Source organism: Vigna unguiculata, chromosome 3 (genome assembly GCF_004118075.2).
Source record: "Vigna unguiculata cultivar IT97K-499-35 chromosome 3, ASM411807v1, whole genome shotgun sequence".
Lineage (NCBI taxonomy): Eukaryota > Viridiplantae > Streptophyta > Magnoliopsida > Fabales > Fabaceae > Vigna > Vigna unguiculata.
The window spans coordinates 43,416,512-43,423,644 of NC_040281.1; the positions used below are offsets into that span (position 1 = coordinate 43,416,512).

The 7,133-nt window shown below is 36.0% G+C and overlaps 1 pseudogene; it reads left to right on the forward strand.

Moving 5' to 3' along the window:
• Positions 1–862: 862 nt before the first annotated feature.
• On the forward strand, positions 863–6,724 carry LOC114175472 (annotated as a pseudogene).
• The last annotated feature ends 409 nt before the right edge of the window (positions 6,725–7,133 follow it).

A 7,133-nucleotide genomic window follows, 5' to 3' on the forward strand; every position in this document is an offset into this window, starting at 1 on the left:
TTTTGGGTGTTAAGTGCACATAATTAGGGTAGTAAGTGAGAGAGAGAAGGTCATAAGAGGAGAAAAAGAGTACTGTGAATTCGTGCTCATCATAGGCAAGGGTTTTCCAGAGTATTGGGGCTGATTGAGAGGAGTGGTGAGATTGAAATCACGTAGGTTGGAGTGGAAAGCAAAGGAGAGGAAGTTTTTTGTGAAGGGATATGCATACCAATTCGAGTTTAGCAAGGAATCCAGGTAAGGGGAGTTGTTCTTGCGTGTTTTTGATCGAAATCATTATTACTGTGTCTGGTATGATCATGATTGCATGAGTCTTTCGTCTGTTGCATTGTTTCTGCAAAATTTTGGATTATGCCTAGAAATCGCCTGGCGGGCATGCATGTGCCGCCAGGCGGCACATCAGTGTTGGCCCAGTTCTGGGTGTTTGTGGTTGAGTTGCTTGGCGGTGGGTGGCATTCCGCCAGATGGTTCTTATGTTTGTTGATGTTTTACGTGTTTTCTTGAATTTCTTCGTGTGTTGGGGGTTCCATTAGGAAAATTATTATTATGAGAATGTTAATTATGCGTGATTGCTTCACTTGAGATGATTATATTTCGGGTTGGGATTTTAACCTATAAGGGTTCAATTACGGGATGGTAGGGCTTCAAATTCTTGAAATTTGACGTTAGTGATGTTTTACCTAAATCGATATCATGTTCTGGTGTGGGTTGGTATCACGAAATTATGTTAATTCTGTAATATGACTGTGTGATGAGTGACTGGAAAGAAGAAGGGTAGAATTGGATTCATGAAGAATGCAGGAATGAAGGCAGTTTGGCCAGGTTCTGGTATACCGCCTGGCGGCTCCTTGCTAGCCGCCAGGCGATGGCGTGGGCAGACCCAATTGGGGGTTGTGTTGCAGTTGGTTTCGTGGAAGGGAGAAAGAAAGTTTTGGTAAATCAAAAGGGAATGGTGCAATTGGTGATTTAAAAGGGGAAAACAGGGGTACATGTGTGTTAAGGTATGATTTTAGATGAAGTGTGGATGATGGATGTACATAAATAGCTTATCACTGTGAGGGATAGTTGTAGGGAGAGATGTGTTAGGTTGGAGTATTTTCGGTGAAGTATAATGTAGATGCAATGTTGGCTAAGTAAGGGTCTTGTTAAGTGGAAGCTTAGACGTAGACTCAACTGGAAAGGATTTGAATTGAGATTATGGTAAAGTTGCAATAAAAATAACAGTCACATAGTTAAAGGTATCCAGACTATGTGATATTGTCATTCAGTGAAAATTGATGCAGGGATAATACGAGAGTGGGTTCTGCTATAACTTAATAAGTTATATTGTTCTTCTTGATGGAGGGTAAATCATCTAGTTTGAAAGGGTAGAAATATGAGTATGTGTGGTAAGAAATAGATTTGTGTGATGTGATGATTAGGCTTGAGGTCCATTAAGTGAAGGTGCTACAATGATCTAGAACACTTTGGGGTCTAAGTTGGATAGTATGGAGTGCATATAACATCAGGTTTTCGCTACTGTCATAGCGCGTGGTGGCTCGAGTAAGTGCGCCAGGCGGTAGGAACTGCAGGAAAGGTCCTTGCACCGCGTGGCGCCTGGTGGCAAGGTACGCTCCGCCAGGCGGCCCTATGAAACAGTGAGTTTGGAGACGCTGGCACCTGGCGGCGGGAAGGTACCGCCAGGCGGTCTGGGCTTGTGTTGCCTGGCGGTGCTGGGTGTTGCGCCGGCGGGAATCTAACAATCTATGACTTGTGTTATGTGGTGTTTAAGCAATGATGCTATGCTTGGATCGGGTGATGCTGTGCCATTAGCGGGTAGGTTCATGGATGGTGGTTAACATGTGATGATATGAGCGGGGAGGTTCATATCTAGTTACTCTCACGTGGGGATACGAGCGAGGTAAGTTCGTATGTTCTGTGCTCACGTTTGAGAGATGCCACGTGCGGGGAGGTACGGGGCTGGTGGATCACATGTGTTGGACTATAGGCGGGTAGGTTCGTAGAGTAGGACTACAAGCGGGGAGGTTCGTAGAGGTAGGACCACGAGCGGGCAGGTTCGTGTGAGCATCATATACCCGAGTCCAAGGCTAACTTGGTTGTGTGATTTGAAGGCTATAAAGCCTTGGGGTTAAGGTCTTGGCCAAGAACTATGTAGAATGAATAAGATGGGTGTATGATTTATATTGCCTATGGTATATCTATTATTTTATTTTTCTCAGCTCACCCTTTCTGTTTGTGTATGGCGATGATCGTGTGATTCGTTACACGGGAGCAGATGTTGATACAGGTGGTGCTGAGGATGTCCAGGCAACGGAGTGAGGGCTAGCTTTGGGATTAGAGCTAGGATTTTTCTCACATGTATTTCATTATGTTTTTATTTATGAACACGAATTTTGGGAACTTGTAACACTTTATTATTGATGTTATAAGTTTTGGCGCATGTTTTTCATAAATTTAAATTTTCCCGCATTGGGAGTATTATTAATGCAACTTTTGATACAATTTATTTCTTTTATTATTTATTTGAAGTAATATTCCTTAGGGATGTTACAGGAAGTAGGGTTTCTTAAAATTAATATTTATACTCATTTGAGTATCATTTCAGTAGAGACTCCTTCATTTTGTTCGTACCTTCATCAAATTTACACACAAATGGCAGATCAATTGAATCAATATCCAGATATTTTGTCTGATTTTAGTGAAGATGAGTTGGTTACCAACCAATATACAGTCCATACAACAGATCATAGTGGGTCATCAAGTCACACCTCACTTGAAGCTTCAAATCCAGTGACTGAAAATTCACTATGTATTGGCATGTCTTTTGACACAAAAGAGTCCACAGTGTCATGTATTAAGCAATACCATATTGACAATGGTTATAGATTTGCTGTTGTTGAGAGCAAATCTGAAAAATTTATATGTTGATGTGTCGACTACAAAAAAGGTTGCATGTGGCGTTTACAGGCTGCTTATAGCAAGCGGAGTTTGAATTGGGAAATTAGAAAGATTGACGGATCACACACGTGTTTGTCAAGCATGCAACCTGCAGATCATGTCAATCTTGATTCCAACCAAATTGGTTCTATTGTGATGAACTCTGTAAAGGAAAATCCTTCCATACCTATCAAAAGTTTGGTAGCTGAAATTTAAAATTGTTTCGGATATTCAGTTTCATATGACAAAGCCTGGAATGGTAAGGAAAAAGCGCTTGCTAAGGAGTTCGGAGATTGGGAAGAGTCTTACAATGAACTTCCCAGGTGGTATCAAGTTGTACAAGAAAGCAATCCCGGCACAATAATTCAATGCACTGGATCTCTTGTACAAGTAAGTGCCAAACCTGACCCTTCTTGCTATATTATGGAACGCGTATTTTGGTCTTTTGGACCATGCATCCAAGGGTTTAACTATTGCAAGCCAGTTGTCTAAGTAGATGGCACATTTCTGACAGGAAGATATCAAGGGGCATTGCTAACAGCACTAGCTCAAGATGGGTCACGTAATATATTCCCTTTGGCCTTCGCAATAGTGGAAGGAGAAACAAAGGAGGCCTTAATATGGTTTTTTCAACTCTTAAGGGAGCATGTTACACCACAATCAAACCTTTGCTTGATAACAGACAGGGGGAAAGGCATATTGGCAGCCCTACAATCTGAAGAAGTACAATGGGAAGCAGATGGACTGCAATCAGTATACTGTATACGTCATATTGCTTCAAATTTCAACAAAAAATTCAAGAATCACGAATTGAAGAACCGGTTAAAGAATATGGGTAATAAATTTTTTCTTTCATTCACCACATTCAATAATTAAAATAACTAATATAATTGTATTTTTACAGCTTACAAGGTGAAACAACCCATATTGGATGCTAAATTGGCAGTTTTGAGATCCTATTCACCAAAAGTGGCATCTTGGATTGATAGGATACCACTACAAAAATGGACTCAAGCCTACGATGGAGGTAGTAGATTCGGACACATGACAACAAACCTGGCAGAATGTATGAATTTTGTTTTAAAAAGAGCTCGTTCATTACCAATTTGTGCTCTAATTAAGGCAACATTTGAAAGGACCGCAACATGGTTTGTTGAGAGAGGGGTTAAGGCAGACTCCATGTTACGAGCAGACCACCAATATATAGAGGAAATTAATGCTATCATTAGAAAAATCAACAACAAGTGGGAATGTGTCAAGTTCGTCGATACTCAAGAGAAAATAATGAATTTCAAGTTCAAGAGATGTTTTCTCCACATGATTACCGCCTACCAATGTCTTTTACGGTTAGATTAAATGATTGGTGGTGTGATTGTGGTCATTTTCAAGCTCTTCGACTGCCTTGTCATCACGTAATAGATGTTTGCTCTTTCTCGCATATAGACCTAACCTCATACATCCATTCATCCAGTTTATAGCCTCCACAACATCAACAAAGCATATGAAATACAATTTCATCCGGTTAGGAATAAAGAATATTGGTCACCATACACCGGACCAAATTTCATTCCAGACCCAAACATGCGCCGTAGGGTAAGGAGAAGACCACCAACTAATAGAATCCATAATGAGATGGATGAACCAAATCCAAATAGACGAAACAAATGTTTATATTGTAGAAATGAAGGACATCATAGGGGCAACTGTTCCTATCGTCAGTAATTTTATTATGTAATTTTTATTGTGTTATTTTTATTATGTAATTTTTATTCTGTTATTTTTATTATGTATTTTTAGGTTGCGCATTTAAATTATGTTATTTCTATATTTTTTAAAATTAATTTATTGTACCAATAACAAAATTAATTCCCAATAAATTAAATGTAATAACTACTCTTAAGAAAATTGTGTAAAATAAATTGATCAAATTTTAGAGGTTAAAAAAAAGAAAACTGAAAATTTTTAAAAAATAAAATAAAAGTGCAACGTTTAAAAGAAAAACTGAAACCGGTCTTCTGCCTGACTTCAGTGCAGAAACCGACCTCCTGCCTAGTGACTTCGATTTAAAAAAAAAGAAAAAAAAGAGGAAACTGACGTCTGGGAGGACGACTTCTTTAATATCGTCCTCCCCCTGACGACATGACCCAGATTTACAAAAAAAAATTCAAATGATCCATATTTACAAATTCTTGGTCAAAATGACCCAAAATTACAAAAAAGTCCATATTTTATGATATGTTAGATTTTACTTTTCTCTTTATATTATGAAATATCGTACTCTATATATTAAACAAGTTTCTAATAGATTAATATGAAAAGTAAAAATATTCTCTTTAAATTATTTTTCATCAAACACCTCTTAAACATATTTTTTTCTTCTAATGACTTGTACATATCTAATGATATTCACCAAGATAACCTATTTTAGGTTCCATTATGGAATACTTGCATCGAGTTGAATACTCATGAGTCATGTAATGTAGTAATTTAATGACCAAGCTTGTTCTTATTGGTCTAAAATCCCTTATGATCGACAAGGAAAATAACGATGAACAAGCAAAAAAAATATCACAAGATCTGAAAAGGGGAAGACAATATATATCAGTGTGTCGTTCCTTTCCATTTTGAAGCCAAAACTTTTTTTTGGCTAACTAATTCTTCACAAACTACTTTCCATCATGACATGAGTTGCACCTAATTTAGTTTCCGTGTTTTAATTGATGTTGTTTTTCCATGAAATTCTGTATAAATAAAATTTCGAAAATAAATTTCAGTAAAAATAATTCAATTTGTGATTTTGTTTTTTTTTTGTTACTAGCAAATTTAAAAGTATTTTTGATTTGAATGGATTAAAGAAACACAACAAATGTAAATATTTTATTAGACTTCTTTCAAATATTTAAAAGTGGAGATCTTGACGACGCAATTTAGTTTTTATAATATTATTTTTAAAATTATTTTTGTGAAAAATATTTAGTCCTTAAAATAAATATATATATATGTAATTAAATGTCTTTTTAATATATATATATATATATATATATATATATATATATATATATATATATATATATATATATATATATATATATATATATATATGGTTGTGTGTGTGTGTTTAGTAATCTTAAATTACTGGGATCCAGATTGCACTCTTTTTTAATATTAGTTTTAAGTTGTGCCCATTCATTCTGATAAAAAAGGACTTTAAAGATTTGGAGATTTAAATTTTCTTATTTTTAAAATCCATATAAATAAAATAGAAATATGATTTGGAAAATAGATTAAAATATGGATAAAATGAAAAACAGATTTCAGGAAATTGATCTTTTATGGATCAAAGCAAATTTGGAGAAATAATCAGAAGAGGTGTTTGAGAAGTCATTGAACATGTTCAATTGAAATAGTATCAATGTCATCCATTCAATTCAAATTTTAATTTCAAGATTATTTACAACATCATTTTTTTTTTCAACATAAAAAAACTACGAATGAGCTTGTAGGGTTGTAGGAGTCGTAAGAAAGTGAACAGAATGGATTAACCATCTCATAACTAAGAAAAATACACAGTAGAATTAGAGAAAATTTTATTACCTTTTGAAAAATTTTAGATTAAAATACACAATCTAAAAATATAAAAATGTATTCTATACTATATTTTTGAATTCCACGGTGTAGAAATCTAAAGTATAAACATTTTAACGTATATTCTTTTACAGACGATGAAATTATGGGAACAAAAGAGGCTCCTGCTTCCTGCACCCTACTTTTTTCCCCTGTACCTCCTTAATTTTTTTAAATGACCATTCTACCCTTTCATTTAAAATAATAAATAGTAAATTTTATTTTCTGTATCTTTATTCACCGTTTTTCCAGTTTTCTCTCTAGTGTCCCTTCCACCCATAACTCAAGCTCTATGGGTGGATGGAGGTGCACGACTCAAACTATGGAGGTGCACAAAGCCACTAGCACCAACGGCCCAAGGACACGACAAGAGCATGGGAGCAGCCTGTGGCAATTGGAAAATGGGACAGCACTATCAGAAAAAGGGTTTTACATTTACTATTTACCAAGGGCGAAAAGTGTATTTTAAAACAAAGGCTAAAATAGCCATTTTAAAAAGGTTAGGGTGGTGCAGGAGAAAAATTGGGGTGCAGGAAGTAGGACCCAATAAAAATTAGTCACCACAATCTGAAAGG